Here is a 24,562-nt window from a genome sequence, read left to right as displayed (position 1 = left end):
ATGTGGAGGCCAATAATAAATTGTGGTGTTATGTGTGGGGGAACCTCACATGCCTCGCACCAGCCCTGCCAAAGGCTACGTCTAGATTGTATCCCTCTGTTGACAGAGGGATGCAAATCAAGCACATTGAAATTGCTAATGAAGCCGGGATTTAAATATCCCGTATCTCATTAGCATAAACATGGCTGCCACTTTTTCAAAACAGTTTTTTTTAAAAAAAACGGTAGGATAGACGCGGATCTGTCGAAAAAGGCTGTATTTTCAACAGATCCGTGTCTAGACTGCCGGGTTTTTCCCCTGAAAAAACGCCATTTTGAAAAAAGCGGCGGCCATGTTTATGCTAATATTTATATATTTAAATCCTGGCTTCATTAGCAATTTCGATGTGCCTAATCTACATCTCTCTGTCGACAGAGAGGTGTCGTCTAGACACACCCTAAGTGTGCATTACTACTTAGTTTCAGAAGGGTCACCGTGTTAGTCTGTTTCAGCAAAAACAGCAAGGAGTCCTGCGGCCCCTTAAAGATAAACAGATTTATTTGGGCATCAGCTCTCGCAGGTAAAAAGCCCACTTCGGCAGATGCATGAAGTCAAGTGGGCGCGAGCCCACAAAAGCTTGTGCCCAAATCAATCCGTTAGTCTTTAAGGAACCACAGGACTCGGCAGGAAATCAAATGTTTCGCTCCACGAGGACAAGACCAACCAGCAATGGAGGTAAAATAACTAGGGCTGTCAAGCAATGAAAAAAATGAATCGCGATGAATTGCGCTGTTAAACAATAAGAACACTATTTAAATATTTTTGGATGTTTTCTATATCTACGTTCCCCCCCTACTCCACTTCTCTAACCCAGTGCCCCTACCTTCCCCCAGAACCAGCCACCCCCTCAATCTCACCCCACCCCACCGCTCCAACCCAACGCCACCCCCTCAGAACCAGGAACAAAACGTAGCAGGATGGAGGGTAACGTGGTGACTCCATGGGAGGAGCCAACCCTTCCTCCCCCCCCCACATCAGACTTGCCCTGGGTGTCATCGGAGCCGCCACGGCCACGCGCTTTTCCCTCCAGGCACTGGGGTGGGTGCACAGAGCGACCGTGAACAGTCCAGGCACGTGGCTCCGAATATTCCATTTGACAGGCACGTGCTGCCACTGCCCCCCTCTCCTCTTGGCAGGGCCAAATCCTGGATATTTTTTTGCCATTTAAAAAAAGCCAGCCGGAGATTTAACAAGTAAAAACGAGGCGACGTCTGGGAAAAACCGGGTGTATGGTAACCTTAGTTTAACGCGCGTTAATTTTTTTAATGCGTTAATTCTGCCCTTCGTTAACTGCAGGCGTTAACGTGTGTTAATTGACAGCCCTAAAAATAACACTCCCATAATAGCTATTCAGACATGTATTTTTAATGGGAGGGTTGATTTGCATCCTTCTAGTCTCTCCGTTCATAAGCTACTCTAGCAGAGCCTAGCTGGGACCAGCAGTTTTTCTGTAAAGAAAAACTACTGCCTAAACCTGTGGTGATAGGACTACAGAGTAGTTGACTGACTCACACACACCCATCAGCCCAAAGAGCTTATGTAGGAAGTATAAACAGTTAACACAGCATCTCTCTCATCTGTCTGCTTCCAAGCCAATGTTACTCTCACAGGGACTAAGTGGATCACAATAATTCGTTTAAAGCTAGACTCTTAAATCAATTAAGGTGACCAGAGTAGTTAGTTTGCTGTAACTTCCTGCAAGAGGGTGCAGGGTGTCACTTTCATCATGACTTGCTCCAGGACGACTTTCACTTTCAACCTCTCGGAGTATTCTAATCAGGGTCGGAGGGGTCGCCGTATTAGTCTGTAACTTTAAAAACAATGGGTAGTCCTGTGGCACCTTAGAGGCTCTCCGCTCCATAGGATCATATTGTTAGTTTCTAAGGTGCCAAGGACGAGTCGTTTTAAAAATCGCTGGATAGTCAGTGGCTTGCTCCTGGCACCAGGAAGATGCTGTCATCCATGTTAGTAGACCCACATTCAAAACATATTGATACTATTATAGTTTGGCAAGTCTGAATGCTAATTACGACTGAGAGGACACTTCAATTTAAGAACCCCATTTCCAAGTGCTCGTAAAAAAAAAAAATCTCTTGGGCTTGTACTTGTCTAGTTGATTATTAATTATAATGAGTATGGATTTATATTGCTGCAGCGCCTCCGGGCCTCAAGCAGCAATGAGAGTCCCATTGTGCATGGGTAACAGATGAACTCTCCCACAAAGAGCAAACCACCTTAACACAGGACTCCGGGATGCTGAGGAAAAGACGGAATCGTTACGATCATCGCGTCTAATCTGCATCACCCAGGCCAGAGACAACCTCAGCTTCTGATCCTTTCTCCAACAAACTAACTAGACTGAGCGACAATGAGGAGGCGCGATAACAATGGAAGAACGTGAATGGGTGAGGGGAACCAGGAAAGGGGGAGGGGGCAAGATAAGGGGGAAAACTAATTTGACTGGGCATAAGCAGCAGCAGCCACAGTACGCACATTGCTCCGTCAGCGGGAAGCGTTCAGCAGGCAGATGATATCTGTTTGTAAAGCCTGGTACAACTCCATTTGCTCATTCACTGTGTGAAGTGAGCAGGCAGGCAGAATGTGTTTTCCATGGCTAATCTCAATCTAAAGAGACTGCCTTTGAGCGGAGACATCTCCAAGTATGTATTTTTAAATGCGCCGTGATCTAGGCCCTCCATGAGGACACACGACCTGGATGTGCCCGGAAAGAAAACACAAGCGATGGGGCTGTCCAAAATTCAGACGACGCTGTGCCCTGTGGGACACTAGCTGTTTAACAGCACAACACGCTGGGAAGCTCTAGATGGAACAGTGAGCAAAACCAAAGTGGTTTGGGGTTTTTCAGACTTCGTCAATTGGGCTTTGGCCTCGAAACCCAACGCTGGGAATGGTTTGCCTCTGGCTCCTGCACTCTCCAAGCCCTCAAAGCTTTGGAGCGAGCTCCACTTCCAAACAACCGTAATCTACTAATTATGAGCTTGATCCCAAGTCCAGGAAATACTCCCAAGGACTTTAATGGGTGAGACCCTAGCTGCAATCAGAGTTGCAATAGGTGTTTGGTGCGAGCCTTGGAAGGTCTCCTCTCTCATCACTGATTGGCCGTCAGAAAAGGAAAGCACCAAAACCTGCTAATACAAAGTGATGAGTGAGGTTTTCTACACATCGGTCAGGAAATTCAAGGTCTTGGTTCCCACAGCAACCATCACCCGCCTCCCTGGGGTATACATAGTATTTGCATTAATATTAATATTTTATTTAGAGCCAGGCAAGTTTACAGAGTAAGAAACAACAAAAGACCCAGGTTATGCCTGGTGTGGGCTCCGTTATGCTGTATTTACTGATGCTTTGCTCACCACAAAGTTGCACTAATGTAACCCCCCCTCCCGCTCCTGCCCATGATGGGTATTCTGTTTCTCGGTCTTAAATAAAAGCACATTTTCACTGGCAGAGCGTGAATTCTGGCTGGAGTTGTCTTGACCAACTCAAACCCCAACAGCCGGTACTTTAGCACAGCCACAGAGCACTTGCTTGAGAAGCAGCAGTTCTACCTCTGACTTCTGCTGATTAGATTTGTACGTAGAGGTGCTGCTGCAAGATGCCTACATGAAGGGGCACCCCTGCCCCATGCATTACACTCTGGGAGAATGCAATCATGCATCTGAGTGGTCAGGCCTGGCTCTCCACTAGGGATGTGGATGACTAGTTGACTATCCGATCAGCAAATGCAATTGACACACTAGTCAACTAGTCACTCCCTCTCTTGCTGCCTCTATCAAAAAGAAAGGAAGGGGTATTTCAAAGCAGCAGCGTGTGGAGCGGCACTGCCGCTTTGAAATGCCACATGCAGCCTGGGGTCAGCAGGGAGTCCCCAGCTGGCCCGGGCTGCATGCAGCATTTCAAAGCGGCAGCGCTGTGTGGAACCCAGTGTTTCAAAAAGGCAGCATCATGTGGAGCCAGGCATCAAGTGGAGTCCCCAGCTGACCCTAGGATCCATGCAGCGCTGCTCCTTTGAAACGCCATGGGGAGCACAGGGCCAGTGGGGACTGCTTGACTCCCCCACTAGGCCCATGCGCCCCACAGCGCTTCCGCCTTTGAAGTGTAGCAACAGTCCTGGGGCTGCTGCTACCCTGCAAAGGTGGAGGTGCCCTTATTGACTAATCGATGCAAACTGCATCGACTATTCGATTAGCCAATTATTCGAAATTTTACATCTCTACTCTCCACAAAGGCAACAGGGCTTTATTTTAAACAGCCAGATTCTCATGAGACACCCCTTTCCCTAGCAAAGCGTTGCAGGCATATCCAATCCGGCCTCAGCATTCTACAGAGGCATCGCCTCATTTCGTTAGGACTTCCCAGCCGTCATGACTGTAAACTGCGATAAGAAGAAACTGACTTGAATAAGAAACCAAAAAAAAAAAAAAAAAAAAAAAGAAGCAGTGCAACAGCAGCAGCTAGAAAAGAGGAAAGGTCTGAACAACATAAATAATTCCCAAGCACCTGTTTGCCTGTTTGCCACTCCTGCTCGGTGCAAGCTCATGGGAGCATAAGCTTTTACCTGACTTCCTGCTATAAGTTAGGTGAGGAGCTGAAAGCTGGCCAGCTTTTTGTAAGTGCTGGAATGTTTGCTTAGGCGATTGCAAAACTCTGGCTGGAGGCAGAGTACCAGATGCAAATGACGCGGAACTGTTCCCTCCTCCACAGTCACACGCCCCCATGGCAGTACACGAGTTGGCGCCTGTGTCTGTAACAGTCTGAAACAGTGACATTTACAGGAATGGCATAAAATTTATTCAGAGGCAAGAGCCAAATTCCATGTTTAACTGTGGCCCGTGAGCAGGGGGTATCGACTTAGGACTACTACATCCTAAATCACCTGCAGGTCTCCCACGGATGCCAATGAGAGGCTTGCCCAGGGATCCTGGCCTTCCTACGGCAACTGAAATTTTAGTCTTCATCACTTGGAATTAGTTTTTCGAATTCATGGGATTAGTGGGAGTAAAGCGCTCACACCTCCCAAAGCTACTGTTTCAGGCTATCGTCCAAATCTGGCAGAGAGCACAGTCCTAGTGATTGGAGCTGGTAGATAGCGTGTCATTGAACAATCGTGTAACCTCATCACATTTTAAAGGTTACACGACTATTCAGTAATTCCCGGAGCAGCCTCTGTCCACAGCGAGCCTGAGCCTGCCATGGACAGAGGTTAATCTGTGGCAGCCTTCCCCCTGCACCGCCAACTGCCTCTGTGGGAGACAGCGGGACGGGGGGAGTTCTGCGGAGCCAGCTCCCCATGCATATCAGCTCCTGCCTCTCAGAGGCAGCAGCGCGAGGGTGGGGACAGACAGGCAGCCCACGGGATCCGGTGCTCATGGGGAGCTGGCTTAATAGCTCCCGCCTGCCCACCCCCTGTTACAGAGACCGTAAGGCAGTAAGGGGGCCGAGGGGGATGGGGAGTGCATGTAGTCAACAAAATTAACCGATAAGCCAAGTCTCATTGTGAATTGTATAGTTGTCCACATGCTGACGTCCCTTCTGGTGACATTCAAACAGGAACTTTCGTCACAATGCTGACGATTAAACATAGAATACCAGGACTGGAATGGATCTCGAGAGGTCATTGAGTCCAGTCCCCTGCCCTCATGGCAGGACCAAATACTGTCTAGACCGTCCCTGACAGACATTTATTTAACCTGCTCTTAAACATCTCCAGAGATGGGGATCCCACAACCTCCCTAGGCAATTTATTCCAGTGTTTCACCACCCTGACAGTTAGGAACTTTTTCCTAATGTCCAACCTAAACCTCCCTTGCTGCAGTTTAAGCCCATTGCTTCTTGTTCTATCCCCAGAGGCCAGGAAGAACAAGTTCTCTCTCTCCTCCTTGTGACACCCTTTTAGATAGCTGAAAACGGCTATCATGTCCCCCCCTCAATCTTCTCTTTTCATGTGTGTGTGGGAGGGGGGTGAGGGGGGGGGAAGTAAATGAAAGATGCATTTGCCTACATTCACATTTAAAGCATTAAGCCGGTGTCCTTCCATCACTACCATGCACGATCTTTCCTACCTTAGGAGAGCAGTGTAACCCCCCCATCCAGCAGTTTAGCAAAGCAACACACTGATGCAGAAGTGAGACCTGAGAAACCAGCTGATGAGATTTTAGAAAGGGCGGCGAGAGGAAACACACCGGCACCAGATTTGCCAAACTGATGCCCCAATCAGCAAAAAGCAAAAGAGACCCCGTGCGGATGAAGGGAGGGAAGGAGAAGTCGGAACGAAGCCTTAGCCACGGTGAGAGAACAGCAGTCGGGGCCCCCGCGCCGTTCGGTCTCTCAGGGAACAGTCCTGGAAAAACGCTCCAAGTGAGGGTGGGAGACAGCAGCCGTTTCTGAGGGGAAATGGCCTGCACGAGCCATGAAGCTGTTGCTCGGGAGTGGAGGGGGACGAAGACGGGGGAACCACATCCCTTTCCGGCCCTGGACGTTCCGCGATCCTGTCCCACGGGCATCAAGCAGGCTCTTTGGACCGCCAGATTTCCCAGCTCCGGGGCTTGGAAACAGAGGGGCGGGTTAGGCTGGGCGCTGGCCAATATGCTGTTCTGAACGGAGGAGGGAAGAGCCTCTGTACAGCACGCAGGACTGCCCCTCGTCCTGCCCATCAGCCCATCTCCTTGCTTCAGCACTTCAACTCCATCAGTAACTGACCCTCTCTTGAGAAGCAGGGGATGAACGGTCCCCCGGCCACCAGCCCGGCCCTGTGTGCTAGTAGATCTCAGGCAAGGGTGGCTTTTGCAACAGCTGAGGGCAAAATGTACAACCCATTCAGGTCATTTCATGCTCTTCACAAAGGCAAAATTCCCACTGTCTCCCTTGGGGACTTTAATCTGGGTGCGGCATACAGGATCGGGCCCCAACCCTCGAGGGCCCCCTCCTAGAGTCCACACAACACGTCTCCCAGCGAGAGATTTCAACAGGGATGCAACACGGCACCAGCAGCCATCTTGCCAGGCCTCATTACTATGGTAACCACATGTACTGGAGGTTGGTTCTCTCTTAAAATGACTCACAGATTTTTCAAAAGAAGAAGTGGGTCCCTCGCCCTGCCGGTTTTTTGGCCGCCGTGTTGAAAACCACACACACACACAAACACACACACACACACGCCTGGCAAGACGACTGCTCCCTCAATTATCATCCTCACACGCATCAAACGCTGCTGGTGTGCTCTCTGGAGACAGCATCCGGGCCTGCCTCCCTCTGGGTGTGAGCAGAGCGAACAAAGCCCCTTGGATGCTTTAGCCATCCTCGGACACTTCAGCCATCTGGGGTAAATCGAGGCAAATCCCAGCTCTATAATCCGATTCCTGCGGCTTCCTCAATTGGAGAGAGGGAACATATTTGCTTCGGTTGGGAAGCATTTGTGATTTCATGGTCATATTTTAAAAGAAAGGCCTAAACAATCAAGAGAAGCACTAACATTATGCTAGCTACTAGATTAGAGAATACAATGCAGGGGATCCTAACGGGAGGGGGAAGATTCATCGCTCTGCCCAAACTCAGCTATGGAGAGGAGGAACCCAGAAGGAACCAATTACAGTTCTCTAATCCTGGCCTAGGCACTAATGAAAATTGCAAGGCAGCAGCTCTAACTTACGCCAGTGGAGGACCAGGCGTAGAAGAGTTTTCCTCCCTACTCCCAAAACAATCCCCTTGTTCCCCCAAGCATGAGGCATGAAGGGGATGCAAACATCTCCCCCCCCCCCTCAAACCCAGCCGCACTGACTCCAGCTCTTGGCAAGCAGAGATCCCCTATGCAGAGCAAATCTTCCATGGGCCATCTCTGGTTGTTAAAAGGCCACTTTCTACTGCTTATGGCCTCAGTAGCCCTGACAACCCCTCACAGCAAGCAAAGGAGCATCCTCCAGGCCTCTTGGCTCTCCTTATGCCCACTCTGGCTCTCACCAGCCTCTCTGCAGCACTGCTTGGTGGAAGCTCACAGCTCTGTGCACCCAGCACTTAGTCTATTTCACTCGCTTCTGAGTCTATCTTCCCCAAGGCTGGAGTCAGCTGTTCTCCTATGCACCTGCCAATTATTGTCCTAGCTAACAAGACTCAAGGCCAGTCAGCAGCTGTCATCTACAGAAAGCAGATTTTCTTGGCAAATAAGGAAATACGGAGTAAAAATCATGACTCATTCACCTAGATACACGCTATGGAAAGGCACGCTGGTCTTAAGTGACTTCACATCCACGTATGATGTAGAGCTCACCAGAAAAACAGACAGACCTTTCATCGCCCATGGCCTAGCCCCATCACCTTCCAAAACAGGACCAGAACGTCACCCTAGCCTAAATCCAGCTGAAATGGCGAATGCTTCTTGCTATCCACCCTCTGCATTACATCTTCCACATCTTTGACATCAGTCTTGTTTTGGCAGCAAACTAGGTGGCTCGTTCTAGACAAACCATTCGCAAACAAAAGCCCAGGTGCATTTAGTCAAACACTGGAATAAATTGCCCAGGGAGGTTGTGGAGTCTCCATCTCTGGAGATATTTAAGAGCAGGTTAGATAAATGTCTAGCAGGGATGGTCTAGACAGTATTTGGTCCTGCCATGAGGGCAGGGGACTGGACTCGGTGACCTCTCGAGGTCCCTTCCAGTCCTAGTATTCTGTGAGTCTATGAATTCTGCTTACACATCCTGGTAAACCATCTTAATGGCCAAAGACCAAGCAGATAAAGGCACCGAGCTAGACCCTAAGCTAGGGGTGGGCAATAATTTTTGCAGAAGGGCCACAATGAATTTTGGTACGTGGTCATGGACTGGCTCTACCCGCCACATTCCAGAATGGGCGGGGCCTGGGATGGAAGGGGCGGGGCCAAGGGACTAATCTTCCCCCAGACTTGTCTGGGGCTGGAGGCTTTGAATTAATAACACAACAAAGGGCTCCCTGCCCCTGGCCCAGGACTATCTCATTGCCTGGAAGCCACCCAGGGTTACTGCGGCTATTTAAAGGGCTCGCAGCTCTGTCTCCTGCCAGGGTAGCACCACGCCTGTGAGCCATTTATATAGGATCCTGCTCTGAGCCTCCTCCTGGAAATTCGGTGACACCAGCTGCAGGATATAATGAGAAAACAGCCAGATGCCGTGTGCAGGCTGGATCAAAGCGTTAGGCGGGTAGGATCTGGCCCCTCATGTCCCATCTTGCCTGGGCTTGTCCAAAGCCTGCAAAGGGGGCTTGCGGAAACATGGGCTGCTCTTCACGAGGTCAGTCTCTCTTACTACGGGTTAGGCTACTCTAACCCGTCCCAGTGGGCAGGACCCAAGGAGCCATTACGACAACTAGCGATCACTGGAGGGAAGTGGAGGCCTGTCCGTTCCCCCTTTATTTTGGGACACATCCGAGGCTGGCCGCTGGGTGTGCACAGTCATCAGCATAAAAGTAGCTACAGTCATTCTAGACCCCAGGATTCCCCTCTAGGGGAGAGATTTGCCAGGTTTTGGCCACTGTGCGGCGATGAAGCTACGCACAGAGCATGGCTCGGGGTCACTTCAATCAGGTAGCATGGGCGTGTAAACGAGCGCAGAACCTGACTCGTCCTCCAGAAAACGGCGAGATTGTACGGGCGCCTTGCATCGTCACTCCCCCCCTCCCCACCCCTGACGCAGCGCTGTGCCACCAGGAAGTGCAGACACACTGAACAGCAGGGAGGAAACTAGGGTTAGAACTTTCCCTGAAAGCGGAATCCAATTTCGAGCCAACGCCTCCTCGTGCGGTCCAAGAAACGTCTGGCAAACCTGTCGGCGAAGGCACCCAGACGGACGCGCGGGGGCAGGCTGAGCCCAGCTGCGGCGAGCCGCACAGCTGGAATGGGCAGCCAAAGGAGCTCCCAAGGTTCCCGTCAACGCACGTCTCTGCAGACAGCCTCAGACAGAGCAGCACTTTACGTGCGACCCCGTCTGATCCGACCTGTATTTTACAGGCACTGTCTAGGTTTTCATTAACAAGCCCTGCCCTCCCCAGAGCTTCCAGCTGGCACGGGGAAGAGGCGCCCCGACTCGCTGAACGGGAGCCCACTAGGGCAACGTTTGCTCACGCCAAGATCTCAGGTGAGTTGATTCTGCATCTGGAGAGCCAGTCTCAATATGCTCTGAATAAATTGCCAGCCCCGGGGGGAGCAGAGGGTAAGCACAGTGCTGCTGAGATTCCCTAGAGGGACCAGTCCAGACACACACGCCTACTCCAGCTCGCCCGCATTCCAAGAGGAGTTCCCAAGTTGTGGGCAGCAAAATCCAAGACCTTTTTTTGCCCGATTCTGTATAGCTTACAGTTCCATGTTTTCTGGTGATAGTAGCTCTGTTCATCACTTCTTCTCAAGAGACCTTCTTATGCCAGTGTTTCTCGACCAGTGGGACGAGTACCCTCAGGGGTAATCGAGAGAAGTCGGGGTGGGGGGAGGGCATGTCAACAACTGAAATTTGGAGAAAACTGAATTTTTGTTTTAAGTTTTATTATTTTTGTACTTTTTACACCCAAAAATTTCATCGCCCACCCAGCTACAATTAAGTTGTTCCAACAAACGTGTTGCAATTGTAGAAAAAAAATTGTGTGTCTGAAAACTGTAGGTACTGGGGGTACTTTTTTGTTTTGAAAAAGGGGTACTTTATTATAAAAAAAAAGTTGAGAAACACTGACTTATACCATACCACCTTCTGTATGATTGTCATGTACAACTGAGGGTGCTACAGCACACCTACTGCCCCAAAGGAGGTAGGGGAACTCTTCTCAAACTGAAAGAGACATGGCCAAAAATATTTCTCCCCCTCCTGTGCACTGCCCGACGACACCTCCCCATCACGGACGGGGGCAAAGTTGCAGGAGAGTGGAAATGAAGCGCCCCATTGGCCAACATCAGCAGAAGCTACACACTGCAATTCCCACAGGTAAAGCAGCCTAAACGTTCAGCCACGGGAATAACTGGGATGGAAAAGCACCGCGGCACGAAGCGTGCTTTGGAGAGAAACAGCCCAGCAAGAAACTCACAGGGCCAGCCAAGTCCTTGCTGGATGCTGCTTAGAAACCTTCCTAATGCAGCATTTAAAAGCATTTAGCAGCCCCAGTTGAGAAAAGAGATCATTCCGCATCAAATTCAAATTCCTCACCAAGGCTCTGCACAGCCTAGCTTCTCCCTAGCTCTCCAGCCTTGTTTTGCACTATCCTGCACCCAGGCATTGATGTGCCACTTTGTATCCTCCTTCCAATCCTGCACTACATTCCCCAATGGCCCTGATACCCAGAATGCCCTCTCTAAATCAGGCCTGCTCTTTCTTCCGTCCTGCGACACAGCAGAAAAATGCATTTGTGCAAGGGTAAAAGATATATTAAAGAACCAACAGGACACGGGGGGAGGATGTTATGTGACCTGATCCCCCATTCCAGAAATACTCATTGGTTCCACACTTGTTTCTGATAGGCTCATGGTACAGTAACTAAATACTGCAATGAGCGGAAAAAGTATATTTAGTATGTAGACAGGACGCCTTATGTAGTCTGCAGTGTTGTGTGGCCATATCTGTCCCAGGAGATTAGCACAACAAGGTGAGAGAATCTCTCTTATTGGACCAACTTTTGTTGCTGAAAGAGAGAAGCTTTCGAGCCGACACAGAACTCTTTAAGTCCATCTTTTGAAAAAGGGGGAGTTGAAGTTGGAAACGTAACAAAAGAAAATAAAATAACTAACATTTTATCCCTTCTCAGTTACAGGGGGGTGGGGAGGGATCTCGTCCAAACAGTACCACGACGGGGGCATTTACAGAACTGTTCAGCAGGCTGGTGGTACTGATGTATGTCGATATTCATGGGGAACAATGGGGTAAGGAACGGACGGTACCCACTGCAACGCTGTGATGATAGCATTATTCAGTTCAGCAAAAGATTGGCGGTGTATTAGAAAAGGCCTATTATAATCCTTGTGAATGTGCTTCAACAGCACATGGGCCTGCATTCAGAGCACTGCCTTAAAATTAAACTGATCACGACTATCCGCGTGGCTCTTTGACACTATTAGAGACAGGCTTTTGCTCCAAATGCTTCTAACACGCCACATATTCCATGAGTGGAAGGCAATTCACACACACACACACACACTTCACCCGAGTGCTTTCTATGGGATAATTAATTGAGTTATATTTCATTTCATCCACTGGCCATATGGCAGAAAAGAGGATTAAAATTTCAGTCTCAAAATGTAGTCAGTGAAATCCAGTTAAATACAGTCAAACTATAAACAGAAGCCCCATTATTGCACTGCACACATGATGCTGCCAGTACACATAGCAACCTTTTTCCTTATACTGCACCAAAATACAGGTTCATCTTTTGGCCCAAGCTATCTGACAACTAAGAGGTTTGTTTACTGAGCAGAACTACAAGCTGTGGTTCTGTGTTGTCTTCGGGATAGCAGTGGGAGGGTCCTGACTGGGAGTTGGCCAGGAAAAAAACAAAACAAAATACAGCTTTATGCCGGTCTCTGGATCCTTCAATAAAATATGGGAACAATAAACTGAATTTTAAACAACTACAGACAATAGGTATCACAGTATGACAATTACTTTTGTCATGCATGTTAAGGATCATTACCTTTTAGTTTATCATTCTCTAACTTTAATCATACCTTGGGAGTAAAAGGAGGAAGAGATGGGGATTTTTGTTTACCTATAAATCCATTTTCAATCAATGTAGCTAAAAAGGCTCATGTTTCAAGGGATTTTGCTTCATCAATTTGACTCTTTGAAAAACAAATACAGAAAATTAAGTTTCCCCAAGTTCATTTTTTCCACCTGCATATCATTTATAATTTTGCATTTACTTCTAACAGCAATGTACAAAAAAATACTCCTTTGCCATGTTAGCCCTCATTAAATGGTTACAGATCACCAGTACTTCCTGTAAAATCCCGTTAAAAAAAATGTGTTTTGAAAAATAACAGTCTGAACTCACAGCTTTTATACAGATGCTCTTTTTTGCTTTGTCCAACTGCTACTACATGAGGAGGTGGAGAAAGGGTGTGGATAATACTTTGGTAGTCCATCTTTGGTATACAATGGTAACTTTAACTAAGGGGTCAAAAGATACTAAACCAAAGAGCTTGGGAATTAGACGTTTACGTACGACTGAAATTCTTGAGTTTGATTTTATGCTATTTTGGAGAGAACGTAAGACTGGCCATACTGAGTCAGACCAAAGGTCCATCTACTGAGTTATCCTGTTTCCCAACAGTGGCAAATGCCAGGTACTCTAAAGGGAATGAACAGAACAGGGAATCATCAAGAGATCTGTCCCATCACCCATTCCCAGCTTCTGACAAACAGCGGCTAGGGACACCGTTCCTACCCATCCTGGCTAATAGCCATTGATGGATGATAAATGCAATGATTAGGGGGTATGGAATGGCTAAGCAAATGCAATATGTATATGTATAGTTGGGATTATGTTTTCCAATATGCAATTACTTTACATTTACCAACATTACCTTGATAAATGTAATGATTAGGGATATGGAGCAGCTGCCATATGAGATGAATTAATAAGACTGGGACTTTTCAACTTGAAAAAAAGAGGACTAAGGGGCAATATGATAAAGGTCTATACAATCATGACTGGGGGGGGGCAGGATTAATTTCAGTTAAATGAAAATTCCATCCATTTCCAAAATAAATAAATAAAAGGAACACTAGACCTCATTCATGCAAGAAAAAGCTTTTCCTACCATGGCAAATGAGTTGATTCAGGGAGGATCAGCAATTCTAAATCAAACCTTTGTGGAGGAGAGGGCCCTCTTTGGAAAGATCCCATTTTACTGACAATCTTTAACCCCCCACCCCCACCCCCATCTATTTGTTTTCACAATCTGAATTCTCAAGACAATCCCTTCCCTGTATTCCGGGTTGTGAATGGCACTGGGAAGGGGAGCAGAAGACACATTAAAACGGACCCGCTCCCCTGCAAGTGCTCTAGGAAAGGAATTACGCGGACGCCTTTTGCATTCTGGCCACCTTTCTGCTCAGAGCCCACGGGCACTTCTCCTCGGGCTGCCCCACCTTTCCCCCGCCAGGCTGGGTGCCACCCGGGCCGCCTCGAGGGCGAGGAGGCACAACACGGAAATCCGTGCACCAGCGGAGCATTTGCACGGAGAGCCACGCGCGCCCCGCTTCCACCGAGTCCGTGCTCCGCCTTGGCTCGCAAACCACCGGCAACCCCCGGCCAGTCTGCCGGCTCCGTGGCCATCGCAGCCGGGCGGGCACGGCCAGCGACTCCTTCCCCGGCGGCCCCGACCCCAGCCCCGTGCAGCCCGGCTCTCACGCGCAGCGCTGGCCCCCGGGCACGCTGGTGAGCCGCGCTTGTGAACCCGCTTGTGAACCCGCTGGTGAGCGGCGCTTGCACGGAGCAGCCCGCCTGGGCGCGCCCGGGGCTCTGGCCGGGGCTGTTACCTGCTCGCTCGGGGCGCGGCGGGCTCAGCGGCAGCCCTGGGAGCGGCGTCCCCACCCCGCTTTGTCTGCGCTCATCCTCCGGGCACAGGAAGCGGCGCGGCTCCGACTTCCTCCGCCCCGGCTCCGCGCCGCTCGCCGGCCCGCCCCGCCCGCCCCCGGGCCCCCCCCACAGCCCCCCCGCCCCGCCCCCGGGCCCCCCGACAGCCCCCCCCACAGCCCCCGCCCCGCCCCCGGGCCCCCCCCACAGCCCCCCGCCCCGCCCTCGGGCCCCCCGACAGCCCCCCCGCCCCCGGGCCCCCCCCACAGCCCCCGCCCCGCCCGCCCCCGGGCCCCCCCCACAGCGCCCCCCGCCCCGCCCCCGGGCCCCCCCCACAGCCCCCGCCCCGCCCGCCCCCGGGCCCCCCCCACAGCGCCCCCCGCCCCGCCCCCGGGCCCCTCCCACAGCCCCCCCGCTCCCGGGCCCCCCCCACAGCGCCCCCCGCCCCGCCCCCGGGCCCCCCCCACAGTCCCCCCGCCCCGCCCGCCCCCGGCCCCCCCCCCACAGCGCCCGCCCCCGGGCCCTGACAGCGCCCCCCCCGCCCCGCCCGCGGGCCCCCCCCACAGCGCCCCCCCGCCCCGCCCGCGGGCCCCCCCCACAGCGCCCCCCCGCCCCGCCCCCGGGCCCCGACAGCGTCCCCCGCCCCGCCCGCCCCCGGGCCCCCCCCCACAGCGTCCCCCCCGCCCCGCCCCCGGGCCCTCCCCACAGCGCCCCCCCCGCCCCCGGGTCCCCACAGCGCCCCCCGCCCCCGGGCCCCTCCCACAGCCCCGCCCGCCCCGCCCCCGAGCCCCCACAGCGCCCCCCCCGCCCCCGCCCCCGCCCCCGTGCCCTGACAGCCCCGCCCGCGCGACCTGCCCCCAGCGCCAGGGTCTCGCCCGCCGCCCCACGGAGACCCCCCCCCACTGCTCCGTCTGCCCCACGGAGACCCCCCCCCCACTGCTCCGTCTGCCCCACGGAGACTCCCCACTGCCCCGTCTGCCCCACGGAGACCCCCCCACTGCCCCATCTGCCCTACGGAGGCCCCCCCACTGCCCCACAGAGACCCCCCCACTGCCCCATCTGCCCCACGGAGACCCCCCACTTCCCCATCCGCCCCACGGAGACCCCTTCAGAATCCCCACTGCCCCTCTGCCCCACGGAGACCCCTCACTGCCCTCCACCCCACAGAGACCCCCCGCTGCCTCATGGAGATCTCCCCACTGCCCCATCCGCCCCACGGAGACCCCCCACTGCCCTATGCCCCACAGATACCCTCCCCCACTGCCCCACGGATGTCCCTCCAGACCCCCCACTGCCCCGTCTGTCTCACGGAGACCCCCCCTTGTCCTTCCACCCCACGGAGACCCCTTACTTATGTCCCTTGCCCCAGAACCTCCACTACCCCCAAGCATGTCCTTCCAGAAACCACTGCCCCGTCCTCCCCACGGAGACCCCCCCACACACTGCCCCATGGATGTCCCTCCTGAATCCCCACTGCCCCTTCTGCCCTACAGAGACCCCCCACTACCCCACGACTGTCCCTCCAGAACCCCCACTGCCCTGTCCCCTCTACGGAGATCCCCCCCCCCGCTGCCCCATGGATGCCCCTCCAGAATCCCCACTGTCCCTTCTGCCCCACAGAGACCCCCTTTTATCCCTCCACCCCATGGAGACCCACCACTGATGTCCCTTGCCCCAGAACCCCCGCTGCCCCATGGATGTCCCTCCCCTACTGCCCCGTCCATCCCACGAAGACCCCCCACTGCCCCGTGGATTACCCCCCACTGTCCGCCCCATGGAGACCCCCCCCACTGCCTCATCTGCCCCATGGATACCCCGAACTGATGTCCCTTGCCCCAGAACCCCACGGATACCCTCCCCCACTGCCCCATGGATGTCCATCTGCCCCAGAACCCCCTCTGCCCCACGGATACCCTCTCCCACTGCTCCCTCCACCACAGAAACCTCCACACTGTCCCCTCCACCTCACAGATACCCCCCACTGTCCTCTCTGCCCCATGGATACTCCTCCACTGTCCCCTCTATCCCTCAGATGTCCCTTTGCCCCAGAAACCACCCACCCACAGCCCCACTCTGCCCCATTAATGTCTCCCCCTGCCCCAGAATCCCCCAATGCCTCCTTTGACCCACGGATACTCCCCACTGCCCCACATATGTCGCCTTGCTCCAGAACCCCCCCTCTGACCCACAGATGCCCCCTCAGAATCCTCCACAACCTCCCCATGGATGACTCCCCAGCTGAGCCTCCTCCCCCCATGTCTTCCCACCTCAGAACACTCCCATTACTCCCTTCTGCTCCCTGGCCTCAGCCTATGCCTCACACTGCACCCCTTTGGCTCTCCACATCCTCTACCCACTCTGCTACCGCCACCCTGCTGGCGATAGTCCTGCCCTCTCTGCTGTCCCCACCCCCTCTACACACACCGCTTCCCCCCTCCTGGTAGCCCCTGATGCCCTACCCACTCTGCTACCTCCTCGGTTCCCTGCACTGGTTCCCTACGGACACGCTGCCAGTCCTCTACCTGCTGCCACCCACGTCCCCAACTCGCCCCGCCCTACAGTCACCCTGCCTAACCATTCCCCACGTCCTTCACTCACCGCTGTCCCACATCTCCCCCCGTCCCTGCAATTTCTATCCATGCTTTGCTACCTCTAATCTACCAACCTACCCACGGCCTGTGGGAGCTGATCAAAGGCTTTTGCTTCCAGGCAAACATTTCCAAACCAAGCGGTAACTCCTCCGTGGTGAGGTAACTACAGGCCAGGCAGGTTTGTCCCCATCTCCTTCTCCCAGCAGAGCAGTTGCTGAGCTGGGAATAGAAGCCAAATCTCCCCAGTTCACTGCATCGCCTTGAGCACTAACATTTATGAAGGTGTCCACTTGAATACTGGGGTGGAGAAACATTTTAGGACTGGGGGGGAGGGGTTGCTGACTCACAGAAAAATCAGTTGGGGGGTGCCTACAAGTGAGAAGCAAAAAAACCAAAAACCAAAACCAACCCCCAAACCCACTGACTGAGATGGAGAAAAAAAGATGCTTCCTGCACTTTCCTTCCATACCGGAGCCTTGGGGGGGGGGGGGGAAGGCTAGTAGATTCTGTGTGCTTCAGCTACATGGGGGAACAGTGGGGGTGGGGGGGTGTAGAGTGCCAGCACTGGCTCCCTAATCCTGGCAGGGGAGGGGGGGACATACCCAAAGCCTCAGGGGCCAGATCCAAGCAAGTCGGGAGCCGCATCTGAGAATTTTTGTTGCTGGCTTTTTTTTCTTTTAAGATGGCTTCTTTTTTTTGCACCAAGTATTAGCACCTAAAAATACCCACAGACACAATTTAGCTCATTTAGCTGTCAGCACCTGATTACACCTACAAATCCACTATTTAAAAGTCTAAATAACCTAAATGGTACAGCAGGATAATTATTTGCACCTGCAAAATCACAGGCACAAAGCGAGTAAAATAATTCTACAGTTGTTCGCTGCAGAAAAGTATATCCAGTGGAAGGTGGAAGGAAAGGCCTTATATGCCCATGTACAATGGTTTGATTTTTTTCAGGAGTCTGGCAGTGCTAATCTGAGCCTCCAAATACCGGCTCGTCCAGGGACTGGGTGGGTCCAAGCATGGGTGGCCAGCCTGAGCTTCTGCAAGTTTTCAATGCGTTAGCTTGGGCTCTGCTAGTCTGAATGTCCTGGCTGGGCAGCTCGCCTCTAGCTGCAGTGGAGATGTGCCTTGTGGGCTGCGAAGCAAGAATCTCTGTGGAATAAGGTGGCATTTGACATGTTGCTGCTTTATAATCTCTCTCTCTGTGAGTCCAATTGGTCAAGAACCTCTCCTCAATGGTAAGAGCTAGCACCACCAAATTTGAAATGCAATGAGGCCAGAGTTTGGTTGTGGCAGGAAAATGGGACATGCCTGGAATTCGATTGTTTTCCCTATCATGGAAAGGAAGAGGGCTCATCGGAGGGACGTGAGACTGCACAGTCACCAATGGCAGCAGCGAGTGGGGCGGGGAGGGGGCAGACTTACTACTGGGGGACAGCCCCACCAGGAAGAGAAACCACTGGCCCAGGAAAGCGGCTCCGCTTCCCAAACGCTTTCCTCCTGGTCCTTGCCCATAACACCGCCCCGGGGAGGGGGAGGAGAAGTCTCCCCAGCCCTACCGCCATGCCACTTCCCGGAGCACCACTGGGGCTGGGCGATGCAGCCCCCCCGACTCCCCTACCGACGGGGCTGTGTGGTATGGCCATGCTGGAAGGCCTGTGCAGCCAAACTCCAGGCCCAGGCCTACAGATTGCCAGCAAGAGGCTTCCGTGGTCCCCCCAACCCCAGGCTGGCCCCCTCAGGCCATCCCTCCCCAGCCCCCGGGCCAGACCTGGGCAACACCTGGGAAATCTTTTAGTAATATACTATTTGAATGGGCTCACCGGCTTGGCTCAAAGGAGCTGCTTGTGTTTCTGAGAAGCAGAAAAAATTGTAAAGAGCAGGAATTATATGAGGATTTGCCATCTTCAACTGACGAGCCCCCAAGAGTGTGGGAGACCACAGGCCTTTTTGCCAGCACCAGAGCTCTTTGAGGAAGCGATTCCTTCTTTTATCTGAACAGAAAAATGGGTTAGACCAACTGTTCATCTAGCCTAATAGCCCATCTGCTGACCGTTGCCAATGCCAGACACCTGAGAGAGAATGAGCAGAACAGGGCAATTATTGAGTGATGCAGCCCCGGCTTCCGGTAGCCTGAGCATGGGGGTAGCTTCTCTGATTGTCTTGGCTAATAGACATTGCTGGACCTGAACTTAATTCTTTCTCGAACCCAGTTATACTTTTGGCCTTCACAAAGTCCCCTGGCAATGAGTTCCACAGGTTGGCAGTGTGTTGTGTGAAGCACTTGCTTTTGTCCGTTTTAAACCTGCTGCCTATTCATTTCATCTCCGTCCTGTTTGCTAAGCTGGACAGTCCCAGTCTTTTTCATCTCGCCTCGGACGGAAGCTGTTCCCTACCCGTAATCATGCAGGACTTCGTACAATGGAGTCCTGATCAGATGCTCCGGCCACGCCCGTCCATAATGACAGCCTGCACTTTACAAGCCGTGCACTTTATTAACAGAATGCAGGCGTAATGAAGTAATGGCAAGGCTTTGCTTTTTGGACAGAGCTTTTTCACTTAGGCAACTCAAAGCACTTCACAAGCTTAATGGTCCAAGGGTCATTAAGCAGCATGGAAGTGGATGAGTATTATCCACCCCCCTCTTACAGAGAGGGAGGATACGTAATGTCAGGGCTCAATTTGTAATGAAAGAGGTGCCGGGGCTCAAGGAATTTTTTTTTCACTTTCATAACTGACAGGGTGAACTCAGAGGTGCTGGCGTTGTGAACTGCCCCGCCTAGAGGTGCCAGGCCTGCCAATGGGGGGCAATTACCCTGGTGCCCGAGGATTCAAAGAGGCCCCAGGGGTCCCGGTGCTGCTATTGTAGCAGTGATGGCATGTGGAGCCTGGAGCCCAAGAAATCGCTGCTGGAGAGCTACATGGCATGCCAAGGGCTGGAGTGGGGTGCCGTGAGCCGGGTGGTACGGAGCCCTGGCAAGCCCTGGCACAAATTAAGCACTGAGTAGCATGCACAAAGGAACAGAAGGAGAAGAGACAATAAATGGAACCCAGATGGACTCCCTCTCCATCTTGTTAACCACAAGACTTCCCTTCCCCCTGCTACGATTTCTGGAAATTCGTATATGCCAGCAAACAGACCTCCTGTAGCAGCCCAGAACCAAGGAGCAGTGTGTTTGGGGGCTGATTTTTCAGTTGGTTAAATAGAAAAGATTTTTCTCCCCTTAATGCTCGCAGGACCGTATGTGGAACTTGTGTAAATCAGGGTAGTGCCGTTGAAGTCCATGGCACTAGGACAACGTACAGCAGCCAGGCAGATTGCTTTTGTAGTCTAGATCTGCTGCCCACTGGTGCTACGACTTTTGCACTCTATGGCTTTGCCTGAGCCTGAAAGGGAAACCTTTTCAATTCCGTGCCAAACATTGTGACAGTGTATTCGCATGGGCCTGGGAGTGCATTGTGGGTTTAGGACACTGCTTCTCAAATTTGTTGGCCCACGGCCCACCCCGCTCAACGCAGACCACCCAGCCAACCCCTCGTGATGACAGACTGGGTGCAGGAGGAGGGGTGGAGGGTCTGGGAGGGAGGGGGTTAGGGAGCACTGACCTGGCTCTGTGCCTCCTACCCAGACCCACCCACCCCGCTGCTCCCATTGGCCATGATTCTGGCCAATGGGAGCAGCAGGCGAGTGGTTTCCTGTGGTGCTGTTGCCCTAACTGGGGGTGGGGGAGGGACAGCACATAGTGTTGCTTCCTTCTTCTGCAAGCCGGATCCAGGCCGCAAGGCTCACCACCCTCTCCCCCGGAGCAGGAAGCCGACGTTGGCACTTCAACCTCATGAGGGCCAGGGGGGCCTGGGGCTGGAGCATCAGCACAGGCTTTCTGCCCGGGGTGGGGGAGAGAAGCCCTGAGCCCATGGCCCACCTGCAAGATGGTCGCAGCCCACGAGTGGTGCACAGGCCACGCTGAGAACCGCTGGCTTAGGAGAAGCGCCTTTAACTCTGCAGAAACACATGCTACAATCAGCTTGTCTCGCCAGGGCATTTCGCAAGAACTTGCAACTCCCCGCCCTGTGTGCTTCTTGCATTTGTCTAGAATTTCTGCACGTTTCCTGGAAAGGAGGCAATGGACGGTGATAACATGGGTTTCCCCTCTGGTTACCATGGCAACCCTGAATGACTGATTTCCTATGTTGCCATGCAAATGCAATGGATGAGGTCAGCTTTTGTGCAACACAAAGCCGGCAGTAATTAAAAAAAAAATCACGAACAAAAAGCCCCCACAAAAACTCTCCAAACCCCTGTTATCAAACCTATTTTCCCTCATTCGCAAGAAGGAAAAACACATTTTCATTGTCAATCTCTCTCTGTCCAAGTAAGGAGGCGGGGTCCTTTTTGGGGATGATGAGGAGCCTGGATAGGCGAGGCAGGGGGAAATATCTTTGCTAGGCATATTGGACGGATGACAGGACAATTGCACAGATGCCTTTTTGTTTTGGGGGACTGATTCCACCAGACTGGAAGCCTTGGACACCCACCTTATTCATAGCCAGCATGTTTCTTGTGGTTTTTTCCTTTCATCCGATTGTGCATTACAGTTGAAAGGGTTCACAAGTTTTAGCTGATAGTCATTGCAGATGCACATAGCTCATCTGTGTCATAGACCCTCTATTGCCAGCAGCTAATGGCGACTCTCCATTAGCTCAGGAGGGAAGGGCTTGCACTTCTGAAGCAGGAGGACAAGCCCTTATATACTATCCCCAGTATTGCTGCAGGACCCAGTACCAACTGAGAAGAGGCTGACTTTAGACTTGTTGCATTTCATAGAATCATCGAATACTAGAACTGGAAGAGGTAATCAAGTCCTGTCCCCTGTCCTCATGGCAGGACCAAGTACTGGCTAGACCAGTGGTCCCTAACCTTTTGGGGCTGCCAGGCACCCGGGGGCGGGGCCACCCATATGCTGCGTGCCCAGTGCTGGTGCCACCCATGCACTGCACTCCCAGGGCCAGCACCGCTCCTGTGCCGCACGCCCAGGAGCTGGTATCACCCACGCGCTGCGCGCCTGGGGCCGGCGCTGCTCCTGCCTGTGTGCCCAGGGGCAGGGACGCCCATGCGCCGCGCACCCAGGGCCAGCGCCACGCCTGTGCCGCACCCCTGGGGCCTGTGCTGCTCCTGTGCTGCATGCCCAGGGACAAGGATGCACATACGCCACGTGCCCAGAGCTGGCACAGCATATGTACCGCGTGCCTGGGGGCGGGGCCGGGGCCAGCACAGCCCTTGCGCCATGCACCCGGGGGCGGGGCCACCCATACGTTGCGCACCCAGGGGCCGGCACTGCCCATTCACCACGTGCCCTGGGGGTGGGGCTGGCCCTGATCACTCGGCGGGCGCACAGAAATGGCCTGGCGGGCACCATGGCGCCAGCAGGCACCGCGTTGGGGATCATTGGGCTAGACCATCCCTGACAGACATTTATCTAACTGACTCTTAAATATCTCCAGAAATGGAGATTCCACAACCTCCCTGGGCAATTTATTCCAATGTTTAACTACCCTGACAGTGAGGAACTTTTTCCTAATGTCCAACCTAAACTTCCCTTGCTGCAGTTTAAGCCCATTGCTTCTTGTTCTATCCTCAGAGGCCAAGATGAACAAGTTTTCTCCCTCCTCCTTATGACGCCCTTTTAGATACCTGAAAACTGCTATCATGTCCCCCCTCAGTCTTCTCTTTTCTAAACTAAACAAACCCAATTCTTTCACCTTCCTTCATAGGTCATGTTCTCTAGACCTTTGATGATTCTCGTTGCTCTTCTCTGGACCCTCTCCAATTTCTCCACATCTTTCTTGAAATGTGGTGCCGAGAACTGGACACAGTATTCCAACTGAGGCCTAACCAGCGCAGAGTAGAGCAGAAGAATGACTTCTTGTGTCTTGATCACAACACACCTGTTAATGCATGTTTGCTTTTTTTGCAGCAGCATCACACTGTTGACTCATATTTAGCTTGTGGTCCACTATGACCCCTAGATCCCTTTCTGCCGTACTCCTTCCTAGACAGTCACTTCCCATTCTGTATGGGTGTGTCTAGACTACATGGCTCTGTTGACGGAGCCATGTAAACTAGCTTACCCAGCATAGGCAAAGAAGTGGGGATTTAAAAAATCCCCGCTTCATTAAAATAAACATGGCCGCCGCAGTGCCGACGATCAGCTGATCCAGCACAGCACGGCAGTCTAGACACGGATCTGTCGGCTGGGGAAGCCTTTGCCGACCGATCCCTTATCCCTCGTGAAACGAGGTTTACAGAATCGGTCGGCAAAGGCTTCTCCAGCTGACAGATCCGCCTCTAGACTGCTGTGCTGTGCCGGATCAGCTGATTGTCGGCACAGCGCAGCAGCTATGTTTATTTTAATGAAGCGGGGATTATTTAAATCCCGCTTCATTGACTATGCTGAGTAAACTAGTTTATATGGCTCCGTCGACGGAGCCATGTAGTCTAGACATACCCACTATGTGAAACTGATTGTTCCTTCCTAAGTGGAGGGGTCCTTAATGGCCCTAGTGCAGGGGTGGGCAAGATACAGCCCGTGGGCTGTTTGATCTGGCCTGCAGCCACCTTGCTAATTGAGACTTGGCAGCGGGGGAGTGTGCAAAGTCATTCACTTTTCAAAACAGCTGGCGGCTCCCTCCCTCTCCAGGGGCGTGCGGTGCCTAGAGGGAACCGTCCCTTTCTGCCTGAGGCCCCGCCCCCTTCTGCCAGAGGCCCCGCCCGACCCATCACCACAACCAACATTTGTGAAGTAGCCCCGCCCCCCGCCACCCCTGCCTTAGTCTGACTGCCGTAACCACCCATCAGGATGTCATAGGTTGGGTCCGTATAACTGCAGATGTATGACTTTAATAAATGTCTCCCGTGAGAACCCAACTCCACAGCCTCCAAGCATGCCAATAATTGAACCAAAGCCAACGCAGGGGCCGCACCTCCTCTGCCCGTCAGGAGAGCTGCTTTGAAATCAAACTCGACATTGTAAAATGATCTAAACCTGGGTTTCTTCCCGCCCTCCTCCAGTGTTCCTTTGTGGCTCTCCAGCCACCTGTATAAAAAATAAAGACGCAGCAGGAAAGAGGAACACGTCACTAAAGTCCTACACGGACCAATGTCCTTTAACGCAGCACTCCGCTTTCAACTCTCGCCGGGGGCGTCCCAGAATTTGGAGGCGCTGCTGCCGTGGCTCAAGCTCTGCCCTTAGCTCACTACTGCTGCCCCGTGGCCCCCTCTGTGGCTGATGGCCACTGACTGCCACTTCTGCCCTGCCACGCTCTGAGGTTCCACCAGTGAGCCCAGGTCCTAATGACTCCACTGGGGAGTGGGGGACTGCGGCTGA

General features: G+C 52.9%; 1 protein-coding gene across 2 annotated transcripts in view; it reads right to left on the bottom strand.

The window, feature by feature from the left end:
• GNG2 (G protein subunit gamma 2) overlaps positions 1 to 14,698 on the bottom strand; it is a 100,572-nt gene extending 85,874 nt beyond the window's left edge. Inside the window, exon 1 of one of the 2 annotated variants that reach the window (XM_075926192.1) lies at positions 14,544 to 14,698. The gene's annotated coding sequence lies outside the window, so the exon portion shown is untranslated. The remainder of the gene's footprint in view (positions 1 to 14,543) is intronic. The other variant, XM_075926194.1, reaches the window with a different exon arrangement.
• Positions 14,699 to 24,562: the final 9,864 nt, after the last annotated feature.

This window comes from Pelodiscus sinensis, chromosome 4, assembly GCF_049634645.1.
Source record: "Pelodiscus sinensis isolate JC-2024 chromosome 4, ASM4963464v1, whole genome shotgun sequence".
Lineage (NCBI taxonomy): Eukaryota > Metazoa > Chordata > Testudines > Trionychidae > Pelodiscus > Pelodiscus sinensis.
Note: the sequence above shows the minus strand (reverse complement) of the source record. Positions and strands in the feature narration are given on the sequence as shown.